General features: G+C 40.2%; 7 non-coding genes across 7 annotated transcripts; all 7 read right to left on the bottom strand.

The window, feature by feature from the left end:
• Positions 1-121: 121 nt before the first annotated feature.
• Positions 122-240, bottom strand: LOC142347564 (5S ribosomal RNA). Its single transcript, XR_012760549.1, has one exon. It is a non-coding gene; the product is annotated as a 5S ribosomal RNA (ribosomal RNA).
• A 1,512-nt stretch (positions 241-1,752) lies between these two features.
• Positions 1,753-1,871, bottom strand: LOC142346995 (5S ribosomal RNA). Its single transcript, XR_012760024.1, has one exon. It is a non-coding gene; the product is annotated as a 5S ribosomal RNA (ribosomal RNA).
• A 1,700-nt stretch (positions 1,872-3,571) lies between these two features.
• On the bottom strand, positions 3,572-3,690 carry LOC142347563 (5S ribosomal RNA). The gene has a single exon (XR_012760548.1). It is a non-coding gene; the product is annotated as a 5S ribosomal RNA (ribosomal RNA).
• A 1,660-nt stretch (positions 3,691-5,350) lies between these two features.
• Positions 5,351-5,469, bottom strand: LOC142347562 (5S ribosomal RNA). Its single transcript, XR_012760547.1, has one exon. It is a non-coding gene; the product is annotated as a 5S ribosomal RNA (ribosomal RNA).
• Positions 5,470-7,169: 1,700 nt separating this feature from the next.
• On the bottom strand, positions 7,170-7,288 carry LOC142347561 (5S ribosomal RNA). Its single transcript, XR_012760546.1, has one exon. It is a non-coding gene; the product is annotated as a 5S ribosomal RNA (ribosomal RNA).
• A 1,889-nt stretch (positions 7,289-9,177) lies between these two features.
• On the bottom strand, positions 9,178-9,296 carry LOC142347560 (5S ribosomal RNA). Its single transcript, XR_012760545.1, has one exon. It is a non-coding gene; the product is annotated as a 5S ribosomal RNA (ribosomal RNA).
• Positions 9,297-11,374: 2,078 nt separating this feature from the next.
• Positions 11,375-11,493, bottom strand: LOC142347557 (5S ribosomal RNA). The gene has a single exon (XR_012760543.1). It is a non-coding gene; the product is annotated as a 5S ribosomal RNA (ribosomal RNA).
• Positions 11,494-12,448: the final 955 nt, after the last annotated feature.

The following is a 12,448-nucleotide window of genomic DNA, read 5'->3' as shown; positions in this document are numbered from 1 at the left end:
CCAAAAAAGTATCCGCGCTCGATGAGGCTTAACTTTTTCGATCACCGAGGCTTTTTGAGGCTCTAAAATGTGTAAATATCGAATAAAAGTATTCTATGAGGTTTGAATACTCAAAAGAAAAAGCCTACAACACCTGGTGTTCCCAAGCGGTCACCCATCCAAGTACTAACCAGGCCCAATGTTGCTTAACTTCGGTGATCGGACGAGAACCGGTGCATTCAACATGGTATGGTCGTAGGCATTTGCGTAAGTGGGAGCGAATTTATATACAACAGTATTGTTTTGTAGTCCTATATTCATATACAGGATCACTTTAACTGGCCGCCTTGCGGTTTGCAAAATAGTCACTTAATACATGCAATTTTAGCCACGGTTGTGTTATAATTTATGCAATTCGTAGCCATACAGTGTATTATGACCAACGCACAAACTTTTTGCTTCCAACCATCCACAATACAGTGGAACGGCCCCAAAACAAGGGAGAGATGAATTGGGTCCGAGGAACCTGTTCAACCGGACATTGAACCGGAAGCATGACTTCAGTGGGTTTAGGTGGGTAATTGGGAAAATCATTGGCGAATTGCTTTTAGCCTAATTGTTGTGATAAACTTATTAAATAGGTAAGTATCAACTCTATTTGATAAGTTTTATTTGAATGCACTCTGCGTTAGCGGAGTGCAGCCTAAAGAATGGAACTCAGCGATTTGCACTAACTTAAAAGTTAGATTAATAAAGGGAAATTTTACAATTAGTATTGATGTTTCCGAGACAGTTCCAAATATCAAATATACAGTAAACGCAAGCAGGGGAACTATTAGAATGGCCTTTACAAGTATATGGGGTGTGTTTGGAGCAATGGTTATTGCTGAAATTGTCATTTACAAAAAGTATCCGCGCTCGATGAGGCTTAACTTTTTCGATCACCGAACTTTGTTTTGGTCACCAAATCGTCAATTTTAGTCCAAATTGGCTCATTTTTTGTGGGCATGCTCCACTTGAGCCATAGTTTGGGATAAAACAAAAAAATCTGGCACAGCGAACCATTTTGGACAAGTTTTTACCGATTTCCAAAAAAGTATCCGCGCTCGATGAGGCTTAACTTTTTCGATCACCGAACTTTGTTTTGGTCACCAAATCGTCAATTTTAGTCCGAATTGGCTCTTTTTTTGTGGGCATGCTCCACTTGAGCCATAGTTTGGGATAAAACAAAAAAATCTGGCACAGCGAATCATTTCGGACAGGTTTTTACCGATTTCCAAAAAAGTATCCGCGCTCGATGAGGCTTAACTTTTTCGATCACCGAACTTTGTTTTGGTCACCAAATCGTCAATTTTAGTCCAAATTGGCTCATTTTTTGTGGGCATGCTCCACTTGAGCCATAGTTTGGGATAAAACAAAAAAATCTGGCACAGCGAATCATTTTGGACAAGTTTTTACCGATTTCCAAAAAAGTATCCGCGCTCGATGAGGCTTAACTTTTTCGATCACCGAACTTTGTTTTGGCCACCAAATCGTCAATTTTAGTCCGAAATGGCTCATTTTTTGTGGGCATGCTCCACTTGAGCCATAGTTGGGGCTAAAACAAAAAAATCTGGCACAGCGAACCATTTTGGACAAGTTTTCACCAATTTCCAAAAAAGTATCCGCGCTCGATGAGGCTTAACTTTTTCGATCACCGAGGCTTTTTGAGGCTCTAAAATGTGTAAATATCGAATAAAAGTATTCTATGAGGTTTGAATACTCAAAAGAAAAAGCCTACAACACCTGGTGTTCCCAAGCGGTCACCCATCCAAGTACTAACCAGGCCCAATGTTGCTTAACTTCGGTGATCGGACGAGAACCGGTGCATTCAACATGGTTTGGTCGTAGGCATTTGCGTAAGTGGGAGCGAATTTATATACAACAGTATTGTTTTGTAGTCCTATATTCATATACAGGATCACTTTAACTGGCCGCCTTGCGGTTTGCAAAATAGTCACTTAATACATGCAATTTTAGCCACGGTTGTGTTATAATTTATGCAATTCGTAGCCATACAGTGTATTATGACCAACGCACAAACTTTTTGCTTCCAACCATCCACAATACAGTGGAACGGCCCCAAAACAAGGGAGAGATGAATTGGGTCCGAGGAACCTGTTCAACCGGACATTGAACCGGAAGCATGACTTCAGTGGGTTTAGGTCGGTAATTGGGAAAATCAGTGGGGAATTGCTTTTAGCCTAATTGTTGTGATAAACTTATTAAATAGGTAAGTATCAACTCTATTTGATAAGTTTTATTTGAATGCACTCTGCGTTAGCTGAGTGCAGCCTAAAGAATGGAACTCAGCGATTTGCATTAACTTAAAAGTTAGATTAATAAAGGGAAATTTTACAATTAGTATTGATGTTTCCGAGACAGTTCCAAATATCAAATATACAGTAAACGCAAGCAGGGGAACTATTAGAATGGCCTTTACAAGTATATGGGGTGTGTTTGGAGCAATGGTTATTGCTGAAATTGTCATTTACAAAAAGTATCCGCGCTCGATGAGGCTTAACTTTTTCGATCACCGAACTTTGTTTTGGTCACCAAATCGTCAATTTTAGTCCAAATTGGCTCATTTTTTGTGGGCATGCTCCACTTGAGCCATAGTTTGGGATAAAACAAAAAAATCTGGCACAGCGAACCATTTTGGACAAGTTTTTACCGATTTCCAAAAAAGTATCCGCGCTCGATGAGGCTTAACTTTTTCGATCACCGAACTTTGTTTTGGTCACCAAATCGTCAATTTTAGTCCGAATTGGCTCCTTTTTTGTGGGCATGCTCCACTTGAGCCATAGTTTGGGATAAAACAAAAAAATCTGGCACAGCGAATCATTTCGGACAGGTTTTTACCGATTTCCAAAAAAGTATCCGCGCTCGATGAGGCTTAACTTTTTCGATCACCGAACTTTGTTTTGGTCACCAAATCGTCAATTTTAGTCCAAATTGGCTCATTTTTTGTGGGCATGCTCCACTTGAGCCATAGTTTGGGATAAAACAAAAAAATCTGGCACAGCGAATCATTTTGGACAAGTTTTTACCGATTTCCAAAAAAGTATCCGCGCTCGATGAGGCTTAACTTTTTCGATCACCGAACTTTGTTTTGGCCACCAAATCGTCAATTTTAGTCCGAAATGGCTCACTTTTTGTGGGCATGCTCCACTTGAGCCATAGTTGGGGCTAAAACAAAAAAATCTGGCACAGCGAACCATTTTGGACAAGTTTTCACCAATTTCCAAAAAAGTATCCGCGCTCGATGAGGCTTAACTTTTTCGATCACCGAACTTTGTTTTGGCCACCAAATCGTCAATTTTAGTCCGAAATGGCTCATTTTTTGTGGGCATGCTCCACTTGAGCCATAGTTGGGGCTAAAACAAAAAAATCTGGCACAGCGAACCATTTTGGACAAGTTTTCACCAATTTCCAAAAAAGTATCCGCGCTCGATGAGGCTTAACTTTTTCGATCACCGAGGCTTTTTGAGGCTCTAAAATGTGTAAATATCGAATAAAAGTATTCTATGAGGTTTGAATACTCAAAAGAAAAAGCCTACAACACCTGGTGTTCCCAAGCGGTCACCCATCCAAGTACTAACCAGGCCCAATGTTGCTTAACTTCGGTGATCGGACGAGAACCGGTGCATTCAACATGGTATGGTCGTAGGCATTTGCGTAAGTGGGAGCGAATTTATATACAACAGTATTGTTTTGTAGTCCTATATTCATATACAGGATCACTTTAACTGGCCGCCTTGCGGTTTGCAAAATAGTCACTTAATACATGCAATTTTAGCCACGGTTGTGTTATAATTTATGCAATTCGTAGCCATACAGTGTATTATGACCAACGCACAAACTTTTTGCTTCCAACCATCCACAATACAGTGGAACGGCCCCAAAACAAGGGAGAGATGAATTGGGTCCGAGGAACCTGTTCAACCGGACATTGAACCGGAAGCATGACTTCAGTGGGTTTAGGTCGGTAATTGGGAAAATCAGTGGCGAATTGCTTTTAGCCTAATTGTTGTGATAAACTTATTAAATAGGTAAGTATCAACTCTATTTGATAAGTTTTATTTGAATGCACTCTGCACTAACTTAAAAGTTAGATTAATAAAGGGAAATTTTACAATTAGTATTGATGTTTCCGAGACAGTTCCAAATATCAAATATACAGTAAACGCAAGCAGGGGAACTATTAGAATGGCCTTTACAAGTATATGGGGTGTGTTTGGAGCAATGGTTATTGCTGAAATTGTCATTTACAAAAAGTATCCGCGCTCGATGAGGCTTAACTTTTTCGATCACCGAACTTTGTTTTGGTCACCAAATCGTCAATTTTAGTCCAAATTGGCTCATTTTTTGTGGGCATGCTCCACTTGAGCCATAGTTTGGGATAAAACAAAAAAATCTGGCACAGCGAACCATTTTGGACAAGTTTTTACCGATTTCCAAAAAAGTATCCGCGCTCGATGAGGCTTAACTTTTTCGATCACCGAACTTTGTTTTGGTCACCAAATCGTCAATTTTAGTCCGAATTGGCTCCTTTTTTGTGGGCATGCTCCACTTGAGCCATAGTTTGCGATAAAACAAAAAAATCTGGCACAGCGAATCATTTCGGACAGGTTTTTACCGATTTCCAAAAAAGTATCCGCGCTCGATGAGGCTTAACTTTTTCGATCACCGAACTTTGTTTTGGTCACCAAATCGTCAATTTTAGTCCAAATTGGCTCATTTTTTGTGGGCATGCTCCACTTGAGCCATAGTTTGGGATAAAACAAAAAAATCTGGCACAGCGAATCATTTTGGACAAGTTTTTACCGATTTCCAAAAAAGTATCCGCGCTCGATGAGGCTTAACTTTTTTCGATCACCGAACTTTGTTTTGGCCACCAAATCGTCAATTTTAGTCCGAAATGGCTCATTTTTTGTGGGCATGCTCCACTTGAGCCATAGTTGGGGCTAAAACAAAAAAAATCTGGCACAGCGAACCATTTTGGACAAGTTTTCACCAATTTCCAAAAAAGTATCCGCGCTCGATGAGGCTTAACTTTTTCGATCACCGAACTTTGTTTTGGCCACCAAATCGTCAATTTTAGTCCGAAATGGCTCATTTTTTGTGGGCATGCTCCACTTGAGCCATAGTTGGGGCTAAAACAAAAAAATCTGGCACAGCGAACCATTTTGGACAAGTTTTCACCAATTTCCAAAAAAGTATCCGCGCTCGATGAGGCTTAACTTTTTCGATCACCGAGGCTTTTTGAGGCTCTAAAATGTGTAAATATCGAATAAATGTATTCTATGAGGTTTGAATACTCAAAAGAAAAAGCCTACAACACCTGGTGTTCCCAAGCGGTCACCCATCCAAGTACTAACCAGGCCCAATGTTGCTTAACTTCGGTGATCGGACGAGAACCGGTGCATTCAACATGGTATGGTCGTAGGCATTTGCGTAAGTGGGAGCGAATTTATATACAACAGTATTGTTTTGTAGTCCTATATTCATATACAGGATCACTTTAACTGGCCGCCTTGCGGTTTGCAAAATAGTCACTTAATACATGCAATTTTAGCCACGGTTGTGTTATAATTTATGCAATTCGTAGCCATACAGTGTATTATGACCAACGCACAAACTTTTTGCTTCCAACCATCCACAATACAGTGGAACGGCCCCAAAACAAGGGAGAGATGAATTGGGTCCGAGGAACCTGTTCAACCGGACATTGAACCGGAAGCATGACTTCAGTGGGTTTAGGTCGGTATTTGGGAAAATCAGTGGGGAATTGCTTTTAGCCTAATTGTTGTGATAAACTTATTAAATAGGTAAGTATCAACTCTATTTGATAAGTTTTATTTGAATGCACTCTGCGTTAGCTGAGTGCAGCCTAAAGAATGGAACTCAGCGATTTGCATTAACTTAAAAGTTAGATTAATAAAGGGAAATTTTACAATTAGTATTGATGTTTCCGAGACAGTTCCAAATATCAAATATACAGTAAACGCAAGCAGGGGAACTATTAGAATGGCCTTTACAAGTATATGGGGTGTGTTTGGAGCAATGGTTATTGCTGAAATTGTCATTTACAAAAAGTATCCGCGCTCGATGAGGCTTAACTTTTTCGATCACCGAACTTTGTTTTGGTCACCAAATCGTCAATTTTAGTCCAAATTGGCTCATTTTTTGTGGGCATGCTCCACTTGAGCCATAGTTTGGGATAAAACAAAAAAATCTGGCACAGCGAACCATTTTGGACAAGTTTTTACCGATTTCCAAAAAAGTATCCGCGCTCGATGAGGCTTAACTTTTTCGATCACCGAACTTTGTTTTGGTCACCAAATCGTCAATTTTAGTCCGAATTGGCTCCTTTTTTGTGGGCATGCTCCACTTGAGCCATAGTTTGGGATAAAACAAAAAAATCTGGCACAGCGAATCATTTCGGACAGGTTTTTACCGATTTCCAAAAAAGTATCCGCGCTCGATGAGGCTTAACTTTTTCGATCACCGAACTTTGTTTTGGTCACTAAATCGTCAATTTTAGTCCAAATTGGCTCATTTTTTGTGGGCATGCTCCACTTGAGCCATAGTTTGGGATAAAACAAAAAAATCTGGCACAGCGAATCATTTTGGACAAGTTTTTACCGATTTCCAAAAAAGTATCCGCGCTCGATGAGGCTTAACTTTTTCGATCACCGAACTTTGTTTTGGCCACCAAATCGTCAATTTTAGTCCGAAATGGCTCATTTTTTGTGGGCATGCTCCACTTGAGCCATAGTTGGGGCTAAAACAAAAAAATCTGGCACAGCGAACCATTTTGGACAAGTTTTCACCAATTTCCAAAAAAGTATCCGCGCTCGATGAGGCTTAACTTTTTCGATCACCGAACTTTGTTTTGGCCACCAAATCGTCAATTTTAGTTCGAAATGGCTCATTTTTTGTGGGCATGCTCCACTTGAGCCATAGTTGGGGCTAAAACAAAAAAATCTGGCACAGCGAACCATTTTGGACAAGTTTTCACCAATTTCCAAAAAAGTATCCGCGCTCGATGAGGCTTAACTTTTTCGATCACCGAGGCTTTTTGAGGCTCTAAAATGTGTAAATATCGAATAAAAGTATTCTATGAGGTTTGAATACTCAAAAGAAAAAGCCTACAACACCTGGTGTTCCCAAGCGGTCACCCATCCAAGTACTAACCAGGCCCAATGTTGCTTAACTTCGGTGATCGGACGAGAACCGGTGCATTCAACATGGTATGGTCGTAGGCATTTGCGTAAGTGGGAGCGAATTTATATACAACAGTATTGTTTTGTAGTCCTATATTCATATACAGGATCACTTTAACTGGCCGCCTTGCGGTTTGCAAAATAGTCACTTAATACATGCAATTTTAGCCACGGTTGTGTTATAATTTATGCAATTCGTAGCCATACAGTGTATTATGACCAACGCACAAACTTTTTGCTTCCAACCATCCACAATACAGTGGAACGGCCCCAAAACAAGGGAGAGTTGAATTGGGTCCGAGGAACCTGTTCAACCGGACATTGAACCGGAAGCATGACTTCAGTGGGTTTAGGTCGGTAATTGGGAAAATCAGTGGGGAATTGCTTTTAGCCTAATTGTTGTGATAAACTTATTAAATAGGTAAGTATCAACTCTATTTGATAAGTTTTATTTGAATGCACTCTGCGTTAGCGGAGTGCAGCCTAAAGAATGGAACTCAGCGATTTGCACAACTTAAAAGTTAGATTAATAAAGGGAAATTTTACAATTAGTATTGATGTTTCCGAGACAGTTCCAAATATCAAATATACAGTAAACGCAAGCAGGGGAACTATTAGAATGGCCTTTACAAGTATATGGGGTGTGTTTGGAGCAATGGTTATTGCTGAAATTGTCATTTACAAAAAGTATCCGCGCTCGATGAGGCTTAACTTTTTCGATCACCGAACTTTGTTTTGGTCACCAAATCGTCAATTTTAGTCCAAATTGGCTCATTTTTTGTGGGCATGCTCCACTTGAGCCATAGTTTGGGATAAAACAAAAAAAATCTGGCACAGCGAACCATTTTGGACAGGTTTTTACCGATTTCCAAAAAAGTATCCGCGCTCGATGAGGCTTAACTTTTTCGATCACCGAACTTTGTTTTGGTCACCAAATCGTCAATTTTAGTCCGAATTGGCTCATTTTTTGTGGGCATGCTCCACTTGAGCCATAGTTTGGGATAAAACAAAAAAAATCTGGCACAGCGAATCATTTCGGACAGGTTTTTACCGATTTCCAAAAAAGTATCCGCGCTCGATGAGGCTTAACTTTTTCGATCACCGAACTTTGTTTTGGTCACCAAATCGTCAATTTTAGTCCAAATTGGCTCATTTTTTGTGGGCATGCTCCACTTGAGCCATAGTTTGGGATAAAACAAAAAAATCTGGCACAGCGAATCATTTTGGACAAGTTTTTACCGATTTCCAAAAAAGTATCCGCGCTCGATGAGGCTTAACTTTTTCGATCACCGAACTTTGTTTTGGCCACCAAATCGTCAATTTTAGTCCGAAATGGCTCATTTTTTGTGGGCATGCTCCACTTGAGCCATAGTTGGGGCTAAAACAAAAAAATCTGGCACAGCGAACCATTTTGGACAAGTTTTCACCAATTTCCAAAAAAGTATCCGCGCTCGATGAGGCTTAACTTTTTCGACCACCGAACTTTGTTTTGGCCACCAAATCGTCAATTTTAGTCCGAAATGGCTCATTTTTTGTGGGCATGCTTCACTTGAGCCATAGTTGGGGCTAAAACAAAAAAATCTGGCACAGCGAACCATTTTGGACAAGTTTTCACCAATTTCCAAAAAAGTATCCGCGCTCGATGAGGCTTAACTTTTTCGACCACCGAACTTTGTTTTGGCCACCAAATCGTCAATTTTAGTCCGAAATGGCTCATTTTTTGTGGGCATGCTTCACTTGAGCCATAGTTGGGGCTAAAACAAAAAAATCTGGCACAGCGAACCATTTTGGACAAGTTTTCACCAATTTCCAAAAAAGTATCCGCGCTCGATGAGGCTTAACTTTTTCGATCACCGAGGCTTTTTGAGGCTCTAAAATGTGTAAATATCGAATAAAAGTATTCTATGAGGTTTGAATACTCAAAAGAAAAAGCCTACAACACCTGGTGTTCCCAAGCGGTCACCCATCCAAGTACTAACCAGGCCCAATGTTGCTTAACTTCGGTGATCGGACGAGAACCGGTGCATTCAACATGGTATGGTCGTAGGCATTTGCGTAAGTGGGAGCGAATTTATATACAACAGTATTGTATTGTAGTCCTATATTCATATACAGGATCACTTTAACTGGCCGCCTTGCGGTTTGCAAAATAGTCACTTAATACATGCAATTTTAGCCACGGTTGTGTTATAATTTATGCAATTCGTAGCCATACAGTGTATTATGACCAACGCACAAACTTTTTGCTTCCAACCATCCACAATACAGTGGAACGGCCCCAAAACAAGGGAGAGATGAATTGGGTCCGAGGAACCTGTTCAACCGGACATTGAACCGGAAGCATGACTTCAGTGGGTTTAGGTGGGTAATTGGGAAAATCAGTGGCGAATTGCTTTTAGCCTAATTGTTTTGATAAACTTATTAAATAGGTAAGTATCAACTCTATTTGATAAGTTTTATTTGAATGCACTCTGCGTTAGCGGAGTGCAGCCTAAAGAATGGAACTCAGCGATTTGCACTAACTTAAATGTTAGATTAATAAAGGGAAATTTTACAATTAGTATTGATGTTTCCGAGACAGTTCCAAATATCAAATATACAGTAAACGCAAGCAGGGGAACTATTAGAATGGCCTTTACAAGTATATGGGGTGTGTTTGGAGCAATGGTTATTGCTGAAATTGTCATTTACAAAAAGTATCCGCGCTCGATGAGGCTTAACTTTTTCGATCACCGAACTTTGTTTTGGTCACCAAATCGTCAATTTTAGTCCAAATTGGCTCATTTTTTGTGGGCATGCTCCACTTGAGCCATAGTTTGGGATAAAACAAAAAAATCTGGCACAGCGAATCATTTTGGACAGGTTTTTACCGATTTCCAAAAAAGTATCCGCGCTCGATGAGGCTTAACTTTTTCGATCACCGAACTTTGTTTTGGTCACCAAATCGTCAATTTTAGTCCGAATTGGCTCATTTTTTGTGGGCATGCTCCACTTGAGCCATAGTTTGGGACAAAACAAAAAAAATCTGGCACAGCGAACCATTTTGGACAAGTTTTCACCAATTTCCAAAAAAGTATCCGCGCTCGATGAGGCTTAACTTTTTCGATCACCGAACTTTGTTTTGGCCACCAAATCGTCAATTTTAGTCCGAAATGGCTCATTTTTTGTGGACATGCTCCACTTGAGCCATAGTTTGGGATAAAACAAAAAAAATCTGGCACAGCGAACCATTTTGGACAAGTTTTCACCAATTTCCAAAAAAGTATCCGCGCTCGATGAGGCTTAACTTTTTCGATCACCGAACTTTGTTTTGGCCACCAAATCGTCAATTTTAGTCCGAAATGGCTCATTTTTTGTGGGCATGCTCCACTTGAGCCATAGTTGGGGCTAAAACAAAAAAATCTAGCACAGCGAACCATTTTGGACAAGTTTTCACCAATTTCCAAAAAAGTATCCGCGCTCGATGAGGCTTAACTTTTTCGATCACCGAACTTTGTTTTGGCCACCAAATCGTCAATTTTAGTCCGAAATGGCTCATTTTTTGTGGGCATGCTCCACTTGAGCCATAGTTGGGGCTAAAACAAAAAAATCTGGCACAGCGAACCATTTTGGACAAGTTTTTACCGATTTCCAAAAAAGTATCCGCGCTCGATGAGGCTTAACTTTTTCGATCACCGAACTTTGTTTTGGCCACCAAATCGTCAATTTTAGTCCGAAATGGCTCATTTTTTGTGGGCATGCTCCACTTGAGCCATAGTTGGGGCTAAAACAAAAAAATCTGGCACAGCGAACCATTTTGGACAAGTTTTTACCAATTTCCAAAAAAGTATCCGCGCTCGATGAGGCTTAACTTTTTCGATCACCGAACTTTGTTTTGGTCACCAAATCGTCAATTTTAGTCCAAATTGGCTCATTTTTTGTGGGCATGCTCCACTTGAGCCATAGTTTGGGATAAAACAAAAAAATCTGGCACAGCGAATCATTTTGGACAAGTTTTTACCGATTTCCAAAAAAGTATCCGCGCTCGATGAGGCTTAACTTTTTCGATCACCGAGGCTTTTTGAGGCTCTAAAATGTGTAAATATCGAATAAAAGTATTCTATGAGGTTTGAATACTCAAAAGAAAAAGCCTACAACACCTGGTGTTCCCAAGCGGTCACCCATCCAAGTACTAACCAGGCCCAATGTTGCTTAACTTCGGTGATCGGACGAGAACCGGTGCATTCAACATGGTATGGTCGTAGGCATTTGCGTAAGTGGGAGCGAATTTATATACAACAGTATTGTATTGTAGTCCTATATTCATATACAGGATCACTTTAACTGGCCGCCTTGCGGTTTGCAAAATAGTCACTTAATACATGCAATTTTAGCCACGGTTGTGTTATAATTTATGCAATTCGTAGCCATACAGTGTATTATGACCAACGCACAAACTTTTTGCTTCCAACCATCCACAATACAGTGGAACGGCCCCAAAACAAGGGAGAGATGAATTGGGTCCGAGGAACCTGTTCAACCGGACATTGAACCGGAAGCATGACTTCAGTGGGTTTAGGTGGGTAATTGGGAAAATCAGTGGCGAATTGCTTTTAGCCTAATTGTTTTGATAAACTTATTAAATAGGTAAGTATCAACTCTATTTGATAAGTTTTATTTGAATGCACTCTGCGTTAGCGGAGTGCAGCCTAAAGAATGGAACTCAGCGATTTGCACTAACTTAAATGTTAGATTAATAAAGGGAAATTTTACAATTAGTATTGATGTTTCCGAGACAGTTCCAAATATCAAATATACAGTAAACGCAAGCAGGGGAACTATTAGAATGGCCTTTACAAGTATATGGGGTGTGTTTGGAGCAATGGTTATTGCTGAAATTGTCATTTACAAAAAGTATCCGCGCTCGATGAGGCTTAACTTTTTCGATCACCGAACTTTGTTTTGGCCACCAAATCGTCAGTTTTAGTCCGAAATGGCTCATTTTTTGTGGGCATGCTCCACTTGAGCCATAGTTGGGGCTAAAACAAAAAAATCTGGCACAGCGAACCATTTTGGACAAGTTTTTACCGATTTCCAAAAAAGTATCCGCGCTCGATGAGGCTTAACTTTTTCGATCACCGAACTTTGTTTTGGCCACCAAATCGTCAATTTTAGTCCGAAATGGCTCATTTTTTGTGGGCATGCTCCACTTGAGCCATAGT

Source organism: Convolutriloba macropyga, chromosome 9 (assembly GCF_964194025.1).
Source record: "Convolutriloba macropyga chromosome 9, txConMacr16.3, whole genome shotgun sequence".
Lineage (NCBI taxonomy): Eukaryota > Metazoa > Xenacoelomorpha > Acoela > Convolutidae > Convolutriloba > Convolutriloba macropyga.
Note: the sequence above shows the minus strand (reverse complement) of the source record. Positions and strands in the feature narration are given on the sequence as shown.